Source organism: Lissotriton helveticus, chromosome 3_1 (genome assembly GCF_964261635.1).
Source record: "Lissotriton helveticus chromosome 3_1, aLisHel1.1, whole genome shotgun sequence".
Lineage (NCBI taxonomy): Eukaryota > Metazoa > Chordata > Amphibia > Caudata > Salamandridae > Lissotriton > Lissotriton helveticus.
In genome coordinates, this window is record NC_136061.1 from 1,786,829,928 (window position 1) to 1,786,856,293 (window position 26,366).

Consider the following 26,366-nt stretch of genomic DNA (forward strand, 5'->3'; position numbering starts at 1 on the left):
CGCACAGACACCTTCTTGCAGTGGGAGTGGATGGGGTGCAGCAGCCTGGGTATAGGGCCCCTTTCATGATAAACTTAGTCTGAAAGGTGGCGTGCAGTGGGTGTTGCAGAGGGGTTACCACATTCACTTTGACACTGCCACCTATTATCAAGCTTGGCGATAATAGGTGGCAGCGCCCAACTTAAGACCAGAAAAATCCTGCTCTTAAGGTGGCAAAACGAGGAGAAATGCTTCATTTCTCCTCGATTTTGCTTTTTCCATGTGTGCTGCCTTATGTAGCACACATGGAAAAAGCTAAATGCCAAGGTGTCTTTATGTACGGGAAGGTGTCCCTTCCTATACATACACTTTCCTCTTTTTAAAAATGCCAATTTGTAACTTACATGTGTGCTGCATGAAGAAGCACACATGTAAGTTACAAAATGGCATTTCAGGTTAATTTATGTGCAGGAAGGAACTCCTTCTTCTACAGGAACAAACCTTCCCTCCTCGCAGACACCTGCGCTGGCGGTATCTTGTAAAACTTATCGCAAGGGGAAACACTAGGCTGCACCATATCCTTGACAATATGATGCAGCCTAGCGTCTCCGATGAGAGGCGTTAAGCCAAGACGGCTCATGCTTCTATTCACCACTTTGTTGATAATATGCCCCTCTATCTTCCTCTCTCTCTCATTCTTTCTTTCTCTCACTTGCTCTCTCTCTCTCCCTCTCTCTCACAGTTTCTCTCTCTTTTCCTATCCACACTGTTTCTCTCTTTCTCTCTTCCTTGTATCTCACTTTCTTACTTTCTCTCACTTTCTCTTTCTCTCTTCCTCTCTCTCACTCTTTCTCTCTCTCTCTAACACTGTTTCACTCTTTCTCCCTTCTTCTCTCACTCTCTTCCTCTCTCTCACTCTTTCTTTCTCTCTTCCTCTCTCTCACTCTTTCTCTCTCTCTCTTCCTCATGCTCACTCTTTCTCTCTCTCTTCTGTCTCACACTGTCTCTCCCTTCCTTGTATCTCTCTCTTTCCCTTTCTCTCTTATTCTCTGTCTTTCTCTGTCTTCCTCTCTCTCACACTGTGTTTCTCTATCTATCTTCCTTGTATCTCACTCTTCCTCTCTTTCCCTCTTGTTCTCTCTCTTTTACTGGACACATGACGCACCATCTTATCTTTCTTTTTCTCTTGCAGGCTGAGATTCACAAATTGTGGATGGATAACGCGCCATCACTGTACATAGTTTTATTTGTTGTTGTTTTGTTTTAATAAAAAATTTCCACACATAGTTTTATTTGTGGTTGTTTTGTTTTAATAAAATGTTTGATAAGTAAATCCATACATGACTAAGATTCTTATTTGTCCAACCTCACAAGTATCTTTTTTAATAAACTACAACACCAGTCAATTTGTTAGGCTCAAGATTTAAAAACGTTCCTGTGAAATTTGTTAGTGGGAGTGAGCGGGGATGCCGAACAAAGAGCTGCTTCACAGAGAGAGACTTGCGGGCCCAAGAAGGTTGTTTAGGGTATGCTGGTGATGTGGGAAGAGAGTGCGTTACCTGCTGATGTGGGGAGAAGCAGCGTGAAAGGGGTATCTCTCACAGACCGAACTCCAGTATGTTTTCAGAGTTGCCTCAGACAGATGCGAGCTGACGGACTCAATCACAAAATGGCTTTTCAATGCTCATATAGTGTGACTTATCAACAGTTTGCACCCAGTTTTGCAAAGGGACAACTGCACCCCAAAGCAACGTACTAGCTTGCAAACGTAAAGAGGTGAGAGCCGACGAACGGGCTTCTAAAGCTATAGCCCGACCTAGTGCAACGAGGAGAGGCAGCGTGAAAGGCATATATCACACAGATGCCAGCGTTGCCTCGCAGAGGTAAAACTGTGGCCCCGATGGCTTCTACACGGAGACATGCGAGTTAACGGAGTAAATCACAAAATGGCTGCCAACACTTCCAGGTTTCAACAGTTCACAGCCAATGAGCCGCACGCTCGTGCTTTTAACCCCTCAGCCAATCACATATCAGAATTCTCAAATTCCGATATCTGTAAAAATTGATATTTCTTAATAACTACTGAACAGATTTACACCATTTAAACAAAAGCATGCTTTCTGGACCATCACCTTTCTCCCTGCCAAAAATGCCGTAATTCTGTTCAGCAGTTTCACCTGCAGTTGAAGAAAACACGTTTTGGGACCCCCTTTTTCGCAGCCCCTCCTACATCATTCACCCCCAAACTTTCAATATAGGACCTAATAAAAAAAAGAGAAACTTTTTGGATATTTTTGTAAAGATTCGTCAAACGACGCCAAAGTTATAAGCACATACAGGCCTCCAGGAGGGGGGCCATGCAACCCCCCTCCCAAAATGAGTGAAGCCCCGGGGTTGCGCGGACCTCAGTGGGGCCCCGCATCCCCTGCGAGCCCCAGCAATTATTTTTTAACAAATGCCCCCAGAACCAAGCCATCCCAAGGGCCTCATTAAATTAAAATGTGCGACCCCAGCGCGAATTCCACCAATTTTTATTTATTTTTTAATACATTTTTGGACACTGGGGGTCCCTCTAGGACCCCGTGAGCAAGCCTAGGTGGTCAGGGTGTTTCTAGCCTGCCCCCTTCACTTGTTTTATACCTTTGTGTCTACATTTTTGGGTGACTCGCTTCTACCGAGCCACAAGATGGCTGCCAACACTTCCTGTTTTGGACTACTCGCAGCCAATCACAGTGAAGCTCGCGCACACGACTTGGGCTCCAGCCAGATATCGAAACGTTTATTTTTCTAATTTCTCAGCAACTACTGAACGGATTTACACCATTTAAAAATAAGGTCACTTTCTGAACCAAGCTCTACCTTTTGCTAAATTTGGGGTAATTTCATCTAGCACTTCGGGCTGTAGCTCATGGCAAACTTTCCTATTGAAATTAACATGGAGAAAACACGTTTTGGGATCCCCTATTTTCTCAGCCCGCTTGACGAATCACCCCAATTGTTCAGGATAGGAGCTGACCTGGAAAGACTTTTTTGGGGGATAATTTCAGGAAGATTCGTCAAACGACACCAAAGTTATTAGCAAATCAAAAAAATGCTAACTATAACTACACACTGGCCACCGCATACATAGGCTGGTCTGTTGCAATAACTGTCTTGTTTTTCTCTTACAGCAGAGTGTCGCGCAGTTTACTCCGCAACTCACGCCCATGATAGAGATATGACTCAGAAAAGGGGGTGGTGATGAACAGAGTGTCTGAATTAAGCAGACCACTCTTACCCAGTCCAAAGATCAGGGCCTGATCCATCACCGTTATTTAACTCACTGCCCCATCCCAGCTCAGAACCTGGCTATATGCAAATTAGTCTGTCCCTGGCCCAGTGCATCATGGGAACAGGGCAGACCAAACTACCAAGCCAATTCTTCACCAGAAAGGAGACAAGTTTCCGGGGACCGGTTTCTGGCATTTCAGCCGTCGTCGGCCCGGCTTGCTTGAATCCTGATGGAGCAGTGAGCAAGGGACTCATGTCTGAGTATACCCTGCCACACCTATAGTGGCCAAAAACGACTCAGAAAAGGGGGTGGTGATGAACAGAGTGTCTGAATTAAGCAGCCCACTCTTACCCAGTCCAAAGATCAGGGCCTGATCCATCACCGTTATTTAGCTCACTGCCCCATCCCAGCTCAGAACCTGTCAAGCCAATTCTTCACCAGAAAGGAGATCAAGCCAATTCTTCAGAGACTCTGTCCATCACCACCCCTTGTTGTAAATAATTTTGTCCACCCTAAGCGTGGAAGGGTATACTCAGATGTGAGTCCCTTGCTCATTGCACCATCAGGATTCAAGCAAGCCGGGCCGAAGACGGCTGAAATGCCAGAAACCGGTCCCCGGAAGCTTGTTTCCTTCCCAGTGTAAGAATTGGCTTTTGTAGTCTGGTCTGCCCTGTTCCCATGATGCACTGGGCCAGGGACAGACTAATTTGCATACAGCCAGGTTCTGAAACTGGGATGGTGCAATGAGCTAAAAAACGGTGTTGGATCTAGCCCTGATCTCTTGACTGGGTGAGAGTACTCTGCTTAATTCAGAGACTCTGTCCATCACCACCCCTTGTTGTAATATATATATATATATATATATATATATATATGAAAGCTCCAAAGTTGCCCAGCTGGCTGCAATCCTTGAGTCTCACAGTCAACAGGGCATTGCTGATTCCATGAGTGCCCCCTGCCAGCTGGGCAACTTTGGAGCTTTCATATATATATATATATATCCATCTCACAGTTCGCCCACCATGGAGAGGCCCACACGGAGGTATGAATAACCGCATAAATTTAATGGAAGTTAGGGCGCGGTTGCAGGAAGAGAAGCTTCTTGGTACTTGCAGTGCCTGTAGTTTCCTCAAGTGAGTTGCCTCATCACGGAAAAAATTGTTCAAAGATGAATCCCAAGTGGGTCTGCATAGTTCCAGTCCCGCAGCACACCACAAGTACAAACTCCCATTGCAGACTCCCGTTCCTGATGCCGCAGCGACTACCACTGCGGCAGGACTGCTTGCACAGCGGGACCTCTCCGCGGCCTGAGCACGGCCGCTAAATATCCATCTCACAGTTCGCCCACCATGGAGAGGCCCACACGGAGGTATGAATAACCGCATAAATTTAATGGAAGTTAGGGCGCGGTTGCAGGAAGAGAAGCTAAACAGCAAAGTGCAGTCCCCATCTCGACGCGTTTCGTGCTGAAGAGCACTTAATCAGGTAACCTTGCTTTATAATTAGCTGCCTGAATGAATGCCGGGTAATCACGAGCAAAACACTGGCCCCTGCAACTCATGATTAAGTGCTCTTCAGCACGAAACGCGTCGAGATGGGGACTGCACTTTGCTGTTTAGCTTCTCTTCCTGCAACCGCGCCCTAACTTCCATTAAATTTATGCGGTTATTCATACCTCCGTGTGGGCCTCTCCATGGTGGGCGAACTGTGAGATGGATATTTAGCGGCCGTGCTCAGGCCGCGGAGAGGTCCCGCTGTGCAAGCAGTCCTGCCGCAGTGGTAGTCGCTGCGGCATCAGGAACGGGAGTCTGCAATGGGAGTTTGTACTTGTGGTGTGCTGCGGGACTGGAACTATGCAGACCCACTTGGGATTCATCTTTGAACAATTTTTTCCGTGATGCGGCAACTCACTTGAGGAAACTACAGGCACTGCAAGTACCAAGAGACCACGGGGTGGTCCCGCCCAGCTGGGCGGTAACCTTGCTTTATAATTAGCTGCCTGAATGAATGCCGGGTAATCACGAGCAAAACACTGGCCCCTGCAACTCATGATTAAGTGCTCTTCAACACGAAACGCGTCGAGATGGGGACTGCACTTTGCTGTTTAGCTTCTCTTCCTGCAACCGCGCCCTAACTTCCATTAAATTTATGCGGTTATTCATACCTCCGTGTGGGCCTCTCCATGGTGGGCGAACTGTGAGATGGATATTTAGCGGCCGTGCTCAGGCCGCGGAGAGGTCCCGCTGTGCAAGCAGTCCTGCCGCAGTGGTAGTCGCTGCGGCATCAGGAACGGGAGTCTGCAATGGGAGTTTGTACTTGTGGTGTGCTGCGGGACTGGAACTATGCAGACCCACTTGGGATTCATCTTTGAACAATTTTTTCCGTGATGCGGCAACTCACTTGAGGAAACTACAGGCACTGCAAGTACCAAGAGACCACGGGGTGGTCCCGCCCAGCTGGGCGGTAACCTTGCTTTATAATTAGCTGCCTGAATGAATGCCGGGTAATCACGAGCAAAACACTGGCCCCTGCAACTCATGATTAAGTGCTCTTCAGCACGAAACGCGTCGAGATGGGGACTGCACTTTGCTGTTTAGCTTCTCTTCCTGCAACCGCGCCCTAACTTCCATTAAATTTATGCGGTTATTCATACCTCCGTGTGGGCCTCTCCATGGTGGGCGAACTGTGAGATGGATATTTAGCGGCCGTGCTCAGGCCGCGGAGAGGTCCCGCTGTGCAAGCAGTCCTGCCGCAGTGGTAGTCGCTGCGGCATCAGGAACGGGAGTCTGCAATGGGAGTTTGTACTTGTGGTGTGCTGCGGGACTGGAACTATGCAGACCCACTTGGGATTCATCTTTGAACAATTTTTTCCGTGATGCGGCAACTCACTTGAGGAAACTACAGGCACTGCAAGTACCAAGAGACCACGGGGTGGTCCCGCCCAGCTGGGCGGTAACCTTGCTTTATAATTAGCTGCCTGAATGAATGCCGGGTAATCACGAGCAAAACACTGGCCCCTGCAACTCATGATTAAGTGCTCTTCAGCACGAAACGCGTCGAGATGGGGACTGCACTTTGCTGTTTAGCTTCTCTTCCTGCAACCGCGCCCTAACTTCCATTAAATTTATGCGGTTATTCATACCTCCATGTGGGCCTCTCCATGGTGGGCGAACTGTGAGATGGATATTTAGCGGCCGTGCTCAGGCCGCGGAGAGGTCCCGCTGTGCAAGCAGTCCTGCCGCAGTGGTAGTCGCTGCGGCATCAGGAACGGGAGTCTGCAATGGGAGTTTGTACTTGTGGTGTGCTGCGGGACTGGAACTATGCAGACCCACTTGGGATTCATCTTTGAACAATTTTTTCCGTGATGCGGCAACTCACTTGAGGAAACTACAGGCACTGCAAGTACCAAGAGACCACGGGGTGGTCCCGCCCAGCTGGGCGGTAACCTTGCTTTATAATTAGCTGCCTGAATGAATGCCGGGTAATCACGAGCAAAACACTGGCCCCTGCAACTCATGATTAAGTGCTCTTCAGCACGAAACGCGTCGAGATGGGGACTGCACTTTGCTGTTTAGCTTCTCTTCCTGCAACCGCGCCCTAACTTCCATTAAATTTATGCGGTTATTCATACCTCCGTGTGGGCCTCTCCATGGTGGGCGAACTGTGAGATGGATATTTAGCGGCCGTGCTCAGGCCGCGGAGAGGTCCCGCTGTGCAAGCAGTCCTGCCGCAGTGGTAGTCGCTGCGGCATCAGGAACGGGAGTCTGCAATGGGAGTTTGTACTTGTGGTGTGCTGCGGGACTGGAACTATGCAGACCCACTTGGGATTCATCTTTGAACAATTTTTTCCGTGATGCGGCAACTCACTTGAGGAAACTACAGGCACTGCAAGTACCAAGAGACCACGGGGTGGTCCCGCCCAGCTGGGCGGTAACCTTGCTTTATAATTAGCTGCCTGAATGAATGCCGGGTAATCACGAGCAAAACACTGGCCCCTGCAACTCATGATTAAGTGCTCTTCAGCACGAAACGCGTCGAGATGGGGACTGCACTTTGCTGTTTAGCTTCTCTTCCTGCAACCGCGCCCTAACTTCCATTAAATTTATGCGGTTATTCATACCTCCGTGTGGGCCTCTCCATGGTGGGCGAACTGTGAGATGGATATTTAGCGGCCGTGCTCAGGCCGCGGAGAGGTCCCGCTGTGCAAGCAGTCCTGCCGCAGTGGTAGTCGCTGCGGCATCAGGAACGGGAGTCTGCAATGGGAGTTTGTACTTGTGGTGTGCTGCGGGACTGGAACTATGCAGACCCACTTGGGATTCATCTTTGAACAATTTTTTCCGTGATGCGGCAACTCACTTGAGGAAACTACAGGCACTGCAGGTACCAAGAGACCACGGGGTGGTCCCGCCCAGCTGGGCGGTAACCTTGCTTTATAATTAGCTGCCTGAATGAATGCCGGGTAATCACGAGCAAAACACTGGCCCCTGCAACTCATGATTAAGTGCTCTTCAGCACGAAACGCGTCGAGATGGGGACTGCACTTTGCTGTTTAGCTTCTCTTCCTGCAACCGCGCCCTAACTTCCATTAAATTTATGCGGTTATTCATACCTCCGTGTGGGCCTCTCCATGGTGGGCGAACTGTGAGATGGATATTTAGCGGCCGTGCTCAGGCCGCGGAGAGGTCCCGCTGTGCAAGCAGTCCTGCCGCAGTGGTAGTCGCTGCGGCATCAGGAACGGGAGTCTGCAATGGGAGTTTGTACTTGTGGTGTGCTGCGGGACTGGAACTATGCAGACCCACTTGGGATTCATCTTTGAACAATTTTTTCCGTGATGCGGCAACTCACTTGAGGAAACTACAGGCACTGCAAGTACCAAGAGACCACGGGGTGGTCCCGCCCAGCTGGGCGGTAACCTTGCTTTATAATTAGCTGCCTGAATGAATGCCGGGTAATCACGAGCAAAACACTGGCCCCTGCAACTCATGATTAAGTGCTCTTCAGCACGAAACGCGTCGAGATGGGGACTGCACTTTGCTGTTTAGCTTCTCTTCCTGCAACCGCGCCCTAACTTCCATTAAATTTATGCGGTTATTCATACCTCCGTGTGGGCCTCTCCATGGTGGGCGAACTGTGAGATGGATATTTAGCGGCCGTGCTCAGGCCGCGGAGAGGTCCCGCTGTGCAAGCAGTCCTGCCGCAGTGGTAGTCGCTGCGGCATCAGGAACGGGAGTCTGCAATGGGAGTTTGTACTTGTGGTGTGCTGCGGGACTGGAACTATGCAGACCCACTTGGGATTCATCTTTGAACAATTTTTTCCGTGATGCGGCAACTCACTTGAGGAAACTACAGGCACTGCAAGTACCAAGAGACCACGGGGTGGTCCCGCCCAGCTGGGCGGTAACCTTGCTTTATAATTAGCTGCCTGAATGAATGCCGGGTAATCACGAGCAAAACACTGGCCCCTGCAACTCATGATTAAGTGCTCTTCAGCACGAAACGCGTCGAGATGGGGACTGCACTTTGCTGTTTAGCTTCTCTTCCTGCAACCGCGCCCTAACTTCCATTAAATTTATGCGGTTATTCATACCTCCGTGTGGGCCTCTCCATGGTGGGCGAACTGTGAGATGGATATATATATATATATATAGCCAGTACGTAGTTATAGTTATGACCTATTATCCATAGGAAATTTGCAACATTCTATTGGCAATAACTTTGGCGTCGATTGATGAATCTTCTTGAAATTTTCCAAACTTTTGCCCAGCTCAGTTCCGGGGTGATTGGTCAAGCAGGGGCCAAGAAAAAAGGGGGTCCCGAAACGTGTTTTCCCCATGCAATTTCTTATAGGACCTTTAGACACTGCTACAGTCCGAATGGCTGAACGGAATTACACCAAATTTGGAAGAGAGGTAGTCCTCAGTTCTGACTTCTGCCTTGTGCTTATATGGTGTCAATCTGTTCAATAGTTTCGGAGAAAATTATGGTTAAAGTAATTTATATGTCTTTGGGCGCAGTGGATCCGCGGATTGAGCGAGGATTGGCATTGTATTAGAATCACACCGTCCCAATCACTCGTTCAATGCTAATTGGCTGTCAAGAGTTTGTAAACATTCGAAACCAGGAACTGTTGGCAGCCATTTTGTGCCTCGTTAGAAGCAAGGCTGAGTAGGTTAGTGGAATGTGTGTTCAAAATGGAGAAAGTGGGTAGGGTAGAAATAATTTTACCCTGTAGACCCCAGGGCCCACATCTTTTTTTTAAAACAACCTGGATGCGTGTAGGATGCGTGGACTGTGCCGTAAAATAAATAAAATAAAAAGGAGGTTTTTTTTAAAATAATTAATCTCCGGCGGATTAAATTCCGGGGGCAAAATTATTACGTTTTATGTGGGGCACAGAGGGGACCCCCAGCCTCGGGGATCATCGGTGCCCAGGGCTAAAAAGAAAAAAATGGTGGGGGAGTGGTCGAAGGTCCTGAAATCCGTGGGGACCATCACCCGTCGGGGGTTTATGTATTGTGGAAGGGGCACTACGTGGCTCCCCTACTGGAGCACTTGAGTGCCCCGTTACTCACTGGGGATACAAAAAAAGTATGGCCAGGGAGGGGGGCTGTAAGGTCTCCAAAGCCCCAGGGACCACCACTCCCCGGGGCTTTATCTATTGTGGGAGGGCCGGTTCTTGCAGTGTCCTGGGGTGTCCATCCCGCTCTCCCATAGCAAGGAAATTGGTTCTTTTCAAAATCAAAATCAGATTGCTTTTCCTCATGGGGAGTAGCTTGTCATGTGGAAAAGTAATGCCGAGTCCCAAACGCGTACGAGTTGTGCATCAAAGGCGCTGGAGTCGCACACCGTACAGATTATAAGTCGTGCCTCCAGCAGGTGCACACCAGACTTGTAATTTTACTGTAAAAAATAGCCCCTATTAGTAATTTCTAATATCTCCGGGGACCCTATCCCTCGGGTCTTATAACAAATGTTGGGTAGCTAAAATGCCCCAGCGGTCCCGCCGGCTTCCCGCGTTCTTCGGGAGTCGGCATTGCTTTCCCGCAAGGGGAGATGCAAACTTGTATGTGGAAATGCAATCTGCTTTTTATTTTGAAAGTGAGAACAGATTTCTCTGCTCTGTCTTTCAAAATGCAAGCTAAGTCTGCTATGGGAGGGCGGAGCCATGAGATTCCTGCCCTCTCAAAGCAAACAGCTGTGTCTCGGCGGTAGGCACCCTGGGACACTGCATGAGCCGTCCGTCGGGCATTGTGGTCTCGAGAGCTCTCGAGGGCTCTAGGCATAGGGTCACGCAGTCTGTCTCTCACAATACACAAATTTCCGGGGGTGGTAGTTCCCAGGGCATGAGGGGGGTTGGTGAGGCCCTAACACTTCTAATTTTTTAGGGGGGGGCTTGGATGCGAAAGTGGTGCAAGGGGGTTGTAAATCTGGTACACAGTGTTTTGTTTTAGTTTGCTTTCCTTTTTGGTCTTGTAGAGGATCCAGAGTTAATATAACGGTTTTTGTGCAGCCTCGTCTTTTTCATTGGTACGGTCATGTGTGTAGTGACGGATGCACCCGATGGGTGTGGTGTGGGTGTATACCAGCCACGAGGGAGTGTGTGTGTACCGTTCTGACAACTAGACCTGCATGTAAGAAATCACTACAATTATAATCTGGGCAATGTTTCGTTGTTATGGTTTCCTGGAAGCGTAAGTGGAGTGGGCTGGCCTGACGTATGCTAGAGCTGCGCGAGGCTCCGAACCATGATTCTGTCGCTATGGGGGTGGTCCCGTCGTGAGCTATATGAGAAATCAAGTGATTTAGGTGTCCGTTTTGTAGTGCTGACGTCACCCGGGTCTTAAAAAGAAATGTGTCACTATATCTGTAAAGTCCCACAACTTGGCCAACATGTAAGGTACGGAGTATCACTGACTCTATATTCATTCATATTTGCATACATAAAAGATGGTGGACATGACGTTTTTCTGCAATTATGAATCTTTGTTATACATTCAGTGGAGTGTTGTAGGTGTAGTAATACAGGGCTGTGAAAGGTTTAAGTTGCAGTTTTGGCACATGAAGGGCAGCTAATATATATATATACGTATGTGGTTATTCAGGTACACTGTAGAACTTGGTGCAGGAAATTAGTGTTCGAGCCTCAGAATTGCGTCCACATCCTGTTATTGTAGAGTAATGACGTAATGTACGCGAGCCTGAAAATGTATTAGTTTTGAGTTGATTTTTATATAGTGCAAAAAAAAGGAGGAATAGCCCACACTTACTGTCAGAGGTAAGATGGTTGCATACGCTATTTATAGCACAATATAATATGGTAGGGCGGAGGAGCAGCATTTTATAAACACAATACACAGACACAGACTCGACTCCATTTTATTACGTTGTTGTTGGTAACAAGTAGAATAGTGATCATGATATCATATACAGATAATTAATCATAAACATTTTATGACTTTTGCTGTACAAAGGTAGGAGCATTGTATGTCAAATAATACACAGAGGATTCCATTGTAAAGTGTTTATGAGTTGTGGTGCACTGAGGTAGGGGCGGTTTGTGTGGAGCCTGCGATGATGCGTGGTCCAACCTATCCGCACTGGTAAAAATGTGTTTTGACTATTGCATTTTGCTTTAACAAGGGCACGTGGCTATTACTATTACTTATGGTGTACTGAGTTAGTGGTACGTCTGGTGTTTATCGTCTGCTCACCCTACGATGATGCATGGTCTGAACGGGCTGCACTGAAATCATTCTCTGTTGCATACTGGAGTATATGAACGTTTGAGGGGGGAAAAAAACTAGCATCAATGGTTAGCAATTGCTGTGAAAACTAGGTGTACTGATTGTTCCTCATAACAAATTACACAATTTCCTCTTCATGCAGTGTATTGTAACTTTCACAAATTGGGGACGTATGTCTGGTTGCGATGTTGAGGGAGATACCTCAGAGGTACTTGGTATTGCTGGTGGTGGAGGTACATTTTGGCGTAAACTTGTACATTGTTTGTTATCATAGTTCACATGATGCAGCTATTGAAGGTGCTTGCACATACTAGCAGTGCAACTGCACTATTCTCTGCTTTAAATAAATCAAGGCTGAATTTAATGCTGTCTGTAGTGCTTATGCGCCACTGGTATCAAGCGGTAAACTCTTTTGATCGCAGTGTACATTTGAAAACAGAACTCACTACAGTCATTGAGGAATGTTTCTTGTGGACTCCTTTAAGAAAATAATCTTTGCCTTACTTAAATCAAGGATATCTTGAATGCTGTCCGTAGTGGCGGTGGAAAGCTGAATGCAAGTTGGAAACCCTGTTGTACGCAGTGTAGATTTAAGGCAGTAGTTGACACAAAGATCGAAGCATGCTATTTTGTCACAGAATTTGAAGACACTGTACAATTGTCTCTGCCTTAAATAAAGCAAGGCTGGAATAAATGCTGTCCGTAGTGTTGATGTAAAGCTGAATTCAAGTTGAGAACCTTGTTGTATGCAGTGTAGATTGAAGGCAGTAGTCGACACAAAGATCTATGAATGCTATTTTGTCACAGTTACCAGAATCTGAGGACACAATACAATTGTCTCTGCCTTAAATAAAGCAAGGTTTTATTCAATGCTGTCCGTAGTGTTGATGCAAAGCTGAATTCAACTGGTATCAAGTTGTCAACTCTACTGACTGCAGAATAGATTGTAGGCTCTTCTCAGCACAGATACTGTAGACAAATTTAGATCCAAAGTTGAATTCAAGTTGTGAACTCTGCTGTCTGCAGTGTCGATGGAAACCATACAGTTAAGTCTGCGGTACTGTGGCATTGAGTTTGACAATCGGCCTGTATCAAGGAAGCACGCAGTCAAGCAGCAGCCACATGGCAGGGTGCGGACATTCGCTGCGGTGCATTCTGTTCTCTTTGAAGAAGTGAATCACACCCAAGACGTAGACTAATTATATATAGTCTATGTTGATGTTGTTTACGTTGGACTAGCCCACTCTACTTCTGTTTCAAAGGAGGGGGGTGAACACAGCTACATGACCGAAATATTCACTAGTGTCTGAGATAATATGGTTGCTTCCACTGTTCAGTACACTACACGTATCAATGGTATATATACACACTGAAAAGTTTTTGATTTCTATAGTGAATTATGTATAGTATTTCACCGTTAGTCTTAGCGTTGTGTACATTATTGTTGATGTTCGAGTTCTTTCCCTTACACATACTTGGTTGCCACATCTCTGTAGATTGAGCTAGTGTACTTTTGAGGGAATATATTATTTTGGAAGGGTCAGTAGTACTGTTTTGCGCTGCCTTTGAGGTGGTAGGAAGGAGAGGTCCATTGGGGTGGGTGTAGTGGTAGTGGCGCTGAGTATTGTGCTTTTATTGGGTGTCGGAAGTGTATAATTACAATCTCTAACACATACTGCTCTTTAAACATGGGTGTGAGTTTGATGTAATTCACCTAGTACATGTTCGACATTCTTACAGTAGTTAAATGTTGATGTTAATTTGTTAGTGGTAAGTGGAACTATTGACTGATTTTTTACGTAGCATTGCAGATTTGGTTTCTGGTTGAAAATATGGGGAAGTGGTCAACATAATAAGTAGAAATTGTCATCTAAAAAACCTTTGAAATTCACTGAAAAAACCATAGGTTTCAGGCAGGTTATAGTTAGGTATTAGCAAAAAACCTTAGATATTCACTGAAAAACCATAGGTTTTAGGAATGTTATAGTTAGATGGACATTTCACGCATAAAAAACCATTGAAATTCCTCCATTATAGTTAGTTGTACTAACTTTAACTCTCGCGCCCTCAATCCACTGGTGATGATGTCATATATTACATCATTCATGACATGGTCAGTGACATCACTGATGATATCACTGATGACATCACTGATGGCATCATCCACGTGACAATCAGATACACCTCATCATACACTACTGTAATCTTTCATCACTCACTGTAAAATATAGAGTACCATATTTGAATCCATTGACACACTAATATAAGTATCTAAAACCCCACTCAGTCATTCTTAGATCTACAGAAACATGTAATCAATTATCTATATATTCACTCATGCATGCTGTCAATGATCAATAGAACACTATGAAATATACCTATACACCTATATTGACATTACACACCAGCACACATCCTATTTGCTAAGTATGGGCGCAAAATCCGTTCAGCTAGCGGATTTTGGGCAATTTCGCGATCCGCTAATCTCGCGAAATTGCCAAAAAATTCACAAATCCGCTCGCGGGTGGATTTTTTTTAGAAGCCCCGCAAGTTTGGCAGTTGAGTAGAGGTATCGCACAAACCGGTGGCGTTTTCTTGGATAAATATGAAGGGCAGGGTTCATTCTGGCATGAAGCACTTACAGATATAAATAAAGCAGGTGCCCGAGTTGAAGCTCAAACTCAGTAATGCATTAATCAGCCCAAAAACAATCATGAGCTTTGTCAGGGCTGGGCAGGTGTGATTTCTCCCCATATCTACCATCGAAAATTAGCTGTGATGCTGGATGGAGGCCTTTGCAACCTTCACTTTCACAAGCGCAATCCCTGTGCAGTTCCTGTGACCAGGAGCTTCTATCTTCTCGTCTGCTGCTCTGATTGGTCTCTGACCTTTTATACACACAAGAGGCATGTGAACTCGCATTGAAGCCCCGCCCTTTGGCCCTGCCGCACACACTAGCGGCGTGCACCATTTCCCGCCCTGACCCACTATGATGGACATCTCACTCAAGGGACCCTGGCGTTGGGCAGGTGTGCTTTCTCCCAGTATCTGCCGTCGAAGCAGTATCTGCTGTGATGCTTGATGGAGTCCTCTGCATCATTCACTTTCACAAGTGCAATCCCATGCAGTTCCTGTGACCAGGAGCTTTTTTCTCCTCGTCTCCTGCTCTGATTGGTCTCTGACCTTTTATACACACAAGAGGCATGTGAACTTGCATAGAAGCCCCGTCATTTGGCCCCGTCACACACACTAGCGGTGTGCACCGTTTTCCCGCCCTGACTGACTATGATGGACAGCTCACTCAAGGGACCCCAGCGCTGAGCAGGTGTGTTTTCTCCCAGTATTTGCCGTCGATGCAATATCTGCTGTGATGCTTGATGGAGGCCTCTGCAGCCTTCACTTTCACGAGTGCAATCCCTTTGCAGTTCCTGTGACCAGGAGCTTCTTTCTCCTCATCTGCTGCTCTGATCGGTCTCTGACCTTTTATTCACACAAGAGGCATGTGAACTCGCATAGAAGCCCCGCCCGTTTGGCCTCACCCACACTTCCCGCCATTTACCCACTATGATGGACAGCTCACTCAAGGGACCCCTGCACCCTTCGGCGCAATGGCATAGTAGCACACACATGGTCACTGCGATTTAGTTCGAATTCGCGAACCGCAGATCAGCAAAATTTGCCCATACTTACTATTCACTTATGCAGTCATCCTGCTCACTTATACAAACAATGGATCATACTCATATTTACTGAGCTACACACTTATACAAACACCACTTAATTTTATCATATAGATAGTAACTCATACTTAGTCCATAGTAATATTATAAAGAGAGAGCCCAAACGTTTGAGGCGGGTAATCTCAGTAACCACAGCACTAATCACAACACCCAATACAGTGTTGGAAAGGGCAGTTGCAGCAGAAGGACATAGGCTATGCAGACGGCCACCATATATTTTTTGTGCAGAGTTTTATATAACGCAAATTTGACCCAAACAGAATCAGGTATCAGAGCGCTTTACATAGCACCAGTTACGTTACATGAGGACACACATTCATTTTTGTTAGGCACGGGGAGATTAAGTGAATTGCCCAGAATCACAGGATGTTTGGCGTCGTTACCAAGACTCGAACCCAGATCCCCAGGTCTGAGGTCGAGTGCCCTAGCCGTTAGGCCAACTCCTCTATACATTTAAAAGGTAAAAGAACTGTGCCAGCAAAGTAGTCCCTTGTGGGCATGTCTGTGTTGTGCTGAGGGCGTGGGCTGGGGACGTGACTAACGCTGGGGGCGTGTGGTACGGCCATCACAACGTGGGCTGTGGGCATGTGCTGGGGGCGTGACAAATGCTGGGGGCATGACGAACGCTGGGGGCGTGTGTCCGCCCTTCATGCCATGTGAATTGTACATACAAGCGCCAATTACGTTGCTGCGCAGCATCAAGGGGCACGCTGGGTGTGTGACACGCTGGGGGCATGAGAAACACTGGGGGCATGTGTCCGGCCTTCATGCCATGTGAATACAATTGCGCCGCATCAAGGGGCACTCTGGGGGCGTGAGAAACGCTGGGGACGTGTCCTCTGTTACGCCCTTCATGCCCTGTGGGTTGTACATTAATCAGAAGAACGTCTGCTGTGGCCGTGTGCTGGGGGCGTGACAAACGCGTTCACCTGAAGTCCTGGTAAGTAACATTACTGCAGCCTCTCCTGTGCGCTGTTACTGAACTCTCTCATTCAACGAAATTATATGCGCCTGCTACCATCAACCAAGGCTCTAGCCGGGCTCAGGTGGCGGATCACATCATCACATAATTAGACGCGCCTGATAACATCAACCAGGGCTGCAGCTGGGCATCAAGCGGGGGAACACGCGCCTGCTAACATCAAACAGGCCTGCATCTGGGCCTCAAGCGGGGAGCGTGTCTGCGGGGACAATTACTGCAGCCTCTCCTACTCGCTGTCACTCAACTCTCTCATTAAACGGATTTACCCGCGGCTGATAACTCTCTCATTCAACAACATTACACACGCCTGCTAACATCAACCAGGGCTGTAGCCGGGCTCAGGTGGCGGATCACTACACCAATTACACGCGCCTGCTAAAATCAACCAGGGCTGCAGCTGGGCCTTCTCGGTCCCTATTCTAATTTTAAAAAATGTTTGTCTACAGCGAGATTTTAAAATAAATTGCCCTTGCCAAATACACACATTACACACATTCTATTTCATAGCCGGACAACGTCGGGACGGGCTGCTAGTGTGTTATAAAATCACTATTACAAGTATACAGTTATCCATACAGTCACTCATCCAATCACTGAGTCTTACATCTACTTATTTATATACAACAAATGTCATATACATTGTCGTTTATCATTCTAGTTTTTTGGACATGTACCATTGAGAAATATATTTGCTCATCAGCACATCCATATACATTTTCACTCACCCAAACAAGTATTATAACATGTATTCTTAACATCATATACCTACTGAATCAACTATTGACACATCTTTGGGCAGTCACAATCCCCACATCGTACAACACACAGATTCACTCTCCTATACAAATAATCACTTAACTAACCAATAACTAATATAGACTTTCACGTAGCTAGTAACAAACTGGTGCAGCAGTTTACACAACAATTAAGAAAGTAATACAGATATTCACACAGTTTAGTCAATATCCAATATATTTAGTGAGACTGCTACTAAATCGTCCTTCTAGACACTTATAAATCCACTCATTCTTCAATGCAGATTGCTATATATATAATGCATATTTAAATATGGAACTAAATCACATTCTCTGGATGATGTCATTTGAGATGTCATCAGTGATGTCATTAGTGATGTTACTGACTATGTCATGAATGATGTAACATGTGACATCATCACAAGTGGATTGTGGGCGCAAAAGTTACAGATAGTACAACTAACTATAATGGAGGAATTTAAATGGCTTTGTATGAGTGAAATGTCCAGCTAACTATAACATTCCTAAAACCTATGGTTTTTTCAGGGAATATATATATTCACTGAAAAAACATAGGTTTCATGCTGGTTATAGTTAGTATTTAAAAAACCTTAGAAATTCCCTGAACAAACCATAGGTTTTAGGAATGTTATAGTTAGCTGGACATTTTACTCATACAAAACCATTGAAATTCCTGAAACCTGCCTGAAACCTATGTTTTTTTCAGTGAATTTATATATGTATATATATATATATATCAACCACAAAAGTTTTGCTCTTTAGGAGACGCCTCACACGGAGAAGTTTAGACACCTTTAATGACGGACAGCAAAGTGGCAATGTCTGAAACTCCATCCATCAAATTAAAACGCCCGACGCGTTTCGAGCACGGATGTGCTCTTGTTCACGGGCTGAAAGGATGAAAGGCAAACCGGCAATTTACAAAGGCACCTTTTTACTGATAGAAAGTCCCGCCCCAATGGGCGTGTGCCCTGAGGCATGTTGGTATTTGTGGTCCTTTGAGTATTACTCCCCAGTGGGTGCCGATGTGCCTCGAATGTCCTGCTGTGTTCCCCAAGTGGATTAGGAAGGGTAAAGGCACCGCCGCCTTTGTTTTCATCACGTCCTGTCAAACGGCCTTCTCCGCTCCCATTGTGATCGGGGATTACCAACCACAGGATCCGCACACATGCAATGGGGCGTCTCCGCGACTGAGCGAGCCGCCAAACATCAACCACAAAAGTTTTGCTCTTTAGGAGACGCCTCACACGGAGAAGTTTAGACACCTTTAATGACGGACAGCAAAGTGGCAATGTCTGAAACTCCATCCATCAAATTAAAACGTCCGACGCGTTTCGAGCACGGATGTGCTCTTGTTCACGGGCTGAAAGGATGAAAGGCAAACCGGCAATTTACAAAGGCACCTTTTTACTGATAGAAAGTCCCGCCCCAATGGGCGTGTGCCCTGAGGCATGTTGGTATTTGTGGTCCTTTGAGTATTACTCCCCAGTGGGTGCCGATGTGCCTCGAATGTCCTGCTGTGTTCCCCAAGTGGATTAGGAAGTGTAAAGGCACTGCCGCCTTTGTTTTCATCACGTCCTGTCAAACGGCCTTCTCCGCTCCCATTGTGATCGGGGATTACCAACCACAGGATCCGCACACATGCAATGGGGCGTCTCCGCGACTGAGCGAGCCGCCAAACATCAACCACAAAAGTTTTGCTCTTTAGGAGACGCCTCACACGGAGAAGTTTAGACACCTTTAATGACGGACAGCAAAGTGGCAATGTCTGAAACTCCATCCATCAAATTAAAACGCCCGACGCCTTTCGAGCACGGATGTGCTCTTGTTCACGGGCTGAAAGGATGAAAGGCCAACCGGCAATTTATAAAGGCACCTTTTTACTGATAGAAAGTCCCGCCCCAATGGGCGTGTGCCCTGAGGCATGTTGGTATTTGTGGTCCTTTGAGTATTACTCCCCAGTGGGTGCCGATGTGCCTCGAATGTCCTGCTGTGTTCCCCAAGTGGATTAGGAAGGGTAAAGGCACCGCCGCCTTTGTTTTCATCACGTCCTGTCAAACGGCCTTCTCCGCTCCCATTGTGATCGGGGATTACCAACCACAGGATCCGCACACATGCAATGGGGCGTCTCCGCGACTGAGCGAGCCGCCAAACATCAACCACAAAGGTATTGCTCTTTAGGAGACGCCTCACACGGAGAAGTTTAGACACCTTTAATGACGGACAGCAAAGTGGCAATGTCTGATCTCCATCCATCAAATTAAAACGCCCGACGCGTTTCGAGCACGGATGTGCTCTTGTTCACGGGCTGAAAGGATGAAAGGCAAACCGGCAATTTACAAAGGCACCTTTTTACTGATAGAAAGTCCCGCCCCAATGGGCGTGTGCCCTGAGGCATGTTGGTATTTGTGGTCCTTTGAGTATTACTCCCCAGTGGGTGCCGATGTGCCTCGAATGTCCTGCTGTGTTCCCCAAGTGGATTAGGAAGGGTAAAGGCACCACCGCCTTTGTTTTCATCACGTCCTGTCAAACGGCCTTCTCCGCTCCCATTGTGATCGGGGATTACCAACCACAGGATCCGCACACATGCAATGGGGCGTCTCCGCGACTGAGCGAGCCGCCAAACATCAACCACAAAAGTTTTGCTCTTTAGGAGACGCCTCACACGGAGAAGTTTAGACACCTTTAATGACGGACAGCAAAGTGGCAATGTCTGAAACTCCATCCATCAAATTAAAACGCCCGACGCGTTTCGAGCACGGATGTGCTCTTGTTCACGGGCTGAAAGGATGAAAGGCAAACCGGCAATTTACAAAGGCACCTTTTTACTGATAGAAAGTCCCGCCCCAATGGGCGTGTGCCCTGAGGCATGTTGGTATTTGTGGTCCTTTGAGTATTACTCCCCAGTGGGCGTTTTAATTTGATGGATGGAGTTTCAGACATTGCCACTTTGCTGTCCGTCATTAAAGGTGTCTAAACTTCTCCGTGTGAGGTGTCTCCTAAAGAGCAAAACTTTTGTGGTTGATGTTTGGCGGCTCGCTCAGTCGCGGAGACGCCCCATTGCATGTGTGCGGATCCTGTAGTTGGTAATCCCCGATCACAATGGGAGCGGAGAAGGCCGTTTGACAGGACGTGATGAAAACAAAGGCGGCGGTGCCTTTACCCTTCCTAATCCACTTGGGGAACACAGCAGGACACTCGAGGCACATCGGCACCCACTGGGGAGTAATACTCAAAGGACCACAAATACCAACATGCCTCAGGGCACACGCCCATTGGGGCGGGACTTTCTATCAGTAAAAAGGTGCCTTTGTAAATTGCCGGTTTGCCTTTCATCCTTTCAGCCCGTGAACAAGAGCACATCCGTGCTCGAAACGCGTCGGGCGTTTTAATTTGATGGATGGAGTTTCAGACATTGCCACTTTGCTGTCCGTCATTAAAGGTGTCTAAACTTCTCCGTGTGAGGCGTCTCCTAATGAGCAAAACTTTTGTGGTTGATGTTTGGCGGCTCGCTCAGTCGCGGAGACGCCCCATTGCATGTGTGCGGATCCTGTGGTTGGTAATCCCCGATCACAATGGGAGCGGAGAAGGCCGTTTGACAGGACGTGATGAAAACAAAGGCGGCGGTGCCTTTACCCTTCCTAATCCACTTGGGGAACACAGCAGGACACTCGAGGCACATCGGCACCCACTGGGGAGTAATACTCAAAGGACCACAAATACCAACATGCCTCAGGGCACACGCCCATTGGGGCGGGACTTTCTATCAGTAAAAAGGTGCCTTTGTAAATTGCCGGTTTGCCTTTCATCCTTTCAGCCCGTGAACAAGAGCACATCCGTGCTCGAAACGCGTCGGGCGTTTTAATTTGATGGATGGAGTTTCAGACATTGCCACTTTGCTGTCCGTCATTAAAGGTGTCTAAACTTCTCCGTGTGAGGCGTCTCCTAAAGAGCAAAACTTTTGTGGTTGATGTTTGGCGGCTCGCTCAGTCGCGGAGACGCCCCATTGCATGTGTGCGGATCCTGTGGTTGGTAATCCCCGATCACAATGGGAGCGGAGAAGGCCGTTTGACAGGATGTGATGAAAACAAAGGCGGCGGTGCCTTTACCCTTCCTAATCCACTTGGGGAACACAGCAGGACACTCGAGGCACATCGGCACCCACTGGGGAGTAATACTCAAAGGACCACAAATACCAACATGCCTCAGGGCACACGCCCATTGGGGCGGGACTTTCTATCAGTAAAAAGGTGCCTTTGTAAATTGCCGGTTTGCCTTTCATCCTTTCAGCCCGTGAACAAGAGCACATCCGTGCTCGAAACGCGTCAAGCGTTTTAATTTGATGGATGGAGTTTCAGACATTGCCACTTTGCTGTCCGTCATTAAAGGTGTCTAAACTTCTCCGTGTGAGGCGTCTCCTAAAGAGCAAAACTTTTGTGGTTGATGTTTGGCGGCTCGCTCAGTCGCGGAGACGCCCCATTGCATGTGTGCGGATCCTGTGGTTGGTAATCCCCGATCACAATGGGAGCGGAGAAGGCCGTTTGACAGGACGTGATGAAAACAAAGGCGGCGGTGCCTTTACCCTTCCTAATCCACTTGGGGAACACAGCAGGACACTCGAGGCACATTGGCACCCACTGGGGAGTAATACTCAAAGGACCACAAATACCAACATGCCTCAGGGCACACGCCCATTGGGGCGGGACTTTCTATCAGTAAAAAGGTGCCTTTGTAAATTGCCGGTTTGCCTTTCATCCTTTCAGCCCGTGAACAAGAGCACATCCGTGCTCGAAACGCGTCGGGCGTTTTAATTTGATGGATGGAGTTTCAGACATTGCCACTTTGCTGTCCGTCATTAAAGGTGTCTAAACTTCTCCGTGTGAGGCGTCTCCTAAAGAGCAAAACTTTTGTGGTTGATGTTTGGCGGCTCGCTCAGTCGCGGAGACGCCCCATTGCATGTGTGCGGATCCTGTGGTTGGTAATCCCCGATCACAATGGGAGCGGAGAAGGCCGTTTGACAGGACGTGATGAAAACAAAGGCGGCGGTGCCTTTACCCTTCCTAATCCACTTGGGGAACACAGCAGGACACTCGAGGCACATCGGCACCCACTGGGGAGTAATACTCAATGGACCACAAATACCAACATGCCTCAGGGCACACGCCCATTGGGGCGGGACTTTCTATCAGTAAAAAGGTGCCTTTGTAAATTGCCGGTTTGCCTTTCATCCTTTCAGCCCGTGAACAAGAGCACATCCGTGCTCGAAACGCGTCGGGCGTTTTAATTTGATGGATGGAGTTTCAGACATTGCCACTTTGCTGTCCGTCATTAAAGGTGTCTAAACTTCTCCGTGTGAGGCGTCTCCTAAAGAGCAAAACTTTTGTGGTTGATGTTTGGCGGCTCGCTCAGTCGCGGAGACGCCCCATTGCATGTGTGCGGATCCTGTGGTTGGTAATCCCCGATCACAATGGGAGCGGAGAAGGCCGTTTGACAGGACGTGATGAAAACAAAGGCGGCGGTGCCTTTACCTTTCCTAATCCACTTGGGGAACACAGCAGGACACTCGAGGCACATCGGCACCCACTGGGGAGTAATACTCAAAGGACCACAAATACCAACATGCCTCAGGGCACACGCCCATTGGGGCGGGACTTTCTATCAGTAAAAAGGTGCCTTTGTAAATTGCCGGTTTGCCTTTCATCCTTTCAGCCCGTGAACAAGAGCACATCCGTGCTCGAAACGCGTCGGGCGTTTTAATTTGATGGATGGAGTTTCAGACATTGCCACTTTGCTGTCCGTCATTAAAGGTGTCTAAACTTCTCCGTGTGAGGCGTCTCCTAAAGAGCAAAACTGTTGTGGTTGATGTTTGGCGGCTCGCTCAGTTGCGGAGACGCCCCTTTGCATGTGTGCGGATCCTGTGGTTGGTAATCCCCGATCACAATGGGAGCGGAGAAGGCCGTTTGACAGGACGTGATGAAAACAAAGGCGGCGGTGCCTTTACCCTTCCTAATCCACTTGGGGAACACAGCAGGACACTCGAGGCACATCGGCACCCACTGGGGAGTAATACTCAAAGGACCACAAATACCAACATGCCTCAGGGCACACGCCCATTGGGGCGGGACTTTCTATCAGTAAAAAGGTGCCTTTGTAAATTGCCGGTTTGCCTTTCATCCTTTCAGCCCGTGAACAAGAGCACATCCGTGCTCGAAACGCGTCGGGCGTTTTAATTTGATGGATGGAGTTTCAGACATTGCCACTTTGCTGTCCGTCATTAAAGGTGTCTAAACTTCTCCGTGTGAGGCGTCTCCTAAAGAGCAAAACTTTTGTGGTTGATGTTTGGCGGCTCGCTCAGTCGCGGAGACGCCCCATTGCATGTGTGCGGATCCTGTGGTTGGTAATCCCCGATCACAATGGGAGCGGAGAAGGCCGTTTGACAGGACGTGATGAAAACAAAGGCGGCGGTGCCTTTACCCTTCCTAATCCACTTGGGGAACACAGCAGGACACTCGAGGCACATCGGCACCCACTGGGGAGTAATACTCAAAGGACCACAAATACCAACATGCCTCAGGGCACACGCCCATTGGGGCGGGACTTTCTATCAGTAAAAAGGTGCCTTTGTAAATTGCCGGTTTGCCTTTCATCCTTTCAGCCCGTGAACAAGAGCACATCCGTGCTCGAAACGCGTCGGGCGTTTTAATTTGATGGATAGAGTTTCAGACATTGCCACTTTGCTGTCCGTCATTAAAGGTGTCTAAACTTCTCCGTGTGAGGCGTCTCCTAAAGAGCAAAACTTTTGTGGTTGATGTTTGGCGGCTCGCTCAGTCGCGGAGACGCCCCATTGCATGTGTGCGGATCCTGTGGTTGGTAATCCCCGATCACAATGGGAGCGGAGAAGGCCGTTTGACAGGACGTGATGAAAACAAAGGCGGCGGTGCCTTTACCCTTCCTAATCCACTTGCGGAACACAGCAGGACACTCGAGGCACATCGGCACCCACTGGGGAGTAATACTCAAAGGACCACAAATACCAACATGCCTCAGGGCACACGCCCATTGGGGCGGGACTTTCTATCAGTAAAAAGGTGCCTTTGTAAATTGCCGGTTTGCCTTTCATCCTTTCAGCCCGTAAACAAGAGCACATCCGTGCTTGAAACGCGTCAGGCGTTTTAATTTGATGGATGGAGTTTCAGACATTGCCACTTTGCTGTCCGTCATTAAAGGTGTCTAAACTTCTCCGTGTGAGGCGTCTCCTAAAGAGCAAAACTTTTGTGGTTGATGTTTGGCGGCTCGCTCAGTCGCGGAGACGCCCCATTGCATGTGTGCGGATCCTGTGGTTGGTAATCCCCGATCACAATGGGAGCGGAGAAGGCCGTTTGACAGGACGTGATGAAAACAAAGGCGGCGGTGCCTTTACCCTTCCTAATCCACTTGGGGGACACAGCAGGACACTCGAGGCACATCGGCAACCACTGGGGAGTAATACTCAAAGGACCACAAATACCAACATGCCTCAGGGCACACGCCCATTGGGGCGGGACTTTCTATCAGTAAAAAGGTGCCTTTGTAAATTGCCGGTTTGCCTTTCATCCTTTCAGCCCGTGAACAAGAGCACATCCGTGCTCGAAACGCGTCGGGCGTTTTAATTTGATGGATGGAGTTTCAGACATTGCCACTTTGCTGTCCGTCATTAAAGGTGTCTAAACTTCTCCGTGTGAGGCGTCTCCTAAAGAGCAAAACTTTTGTGGTTGATATATATATATATATATATCCAACTTGCCTCCAGAGTGCCTCGAGCACAGACAGGTACGCAGACAGCAATAATAGGCCAGAGTCAGGCTTCTTCTTCGTGAATGTTTTTATTTGTGCATTAAATGGTGCATGTCGTCAGACGCGTTTCGGGCACGTCCGTGCCCTTACTCACTGATATCAAACGGTAAAACAGCACTGTGATTTAAAAAGATCTCCTATGCGTATCGTGCCAAACAGTACTCATACATAGCCACAGAATTAGGACTCTACAGCAAAGCTGCCAGATTGTAGTTGCTAAAACAGGCGCCATTTTAAAGTGCATTGGGTAAAAGGCTGTGGCATATACTGTATGCAAACAATCAAGCTGAGGTTATAGCTGACAATTATAAATATTGCTATGTAGTTGATAAAGTGCTCATGTGCAAATTGCAGATTCATAAACCGAAACACAATTATGTGTCAAATATTAACAGCAGTCGATATTATATATTAGGCTGGTTGAATCCCGTTCGGAAAACATGCGAGAATGCATTAATATTGCAACGTGCATCATTTGAATCCATTATCTGTACAAATACATTGAATTGAAAGGATTTTTGAACTAGGCCTTAAGTAAGCTAAACACATTGTACTAAGCAAGATATGGCTGACAATTATAAATGTTGCTACATATTTGATAAAGTGCTTGTGTGCAATTTGCAAATTCATAGCCCAAATTACATTTAGATGTCAATCATTTTACAACAATCGATTTTATATACCGGGTTAAATAAATTTCATTTGAAAAGCATACCCTAGTGCATTGAAATGCAGAATGCATCTTTTAAATTCATTGTATATATATATATATATTACCTACTGGCGGTCGCCAGTAGGTATATATAGTTAGGATTTTTTCCCTATGGGATTTTTGAAAATTCTATGTCTAATAACTTTGGCGTTTGTGGACGGAATTGGATGAAATTTTCTGGAAAATGGAACATTTTGTTTCTGAGCAGCCCCTGAAAATTTGGGGGGTGTTCGTCCAGGGGGGGCCGAGAAAAAAGGGGGGTCCCAAAACGTGTTTTTAACATTGAGTTTTCCATAGGGCGGTTGGCCTCACTTTTAGCCCGAACGGCT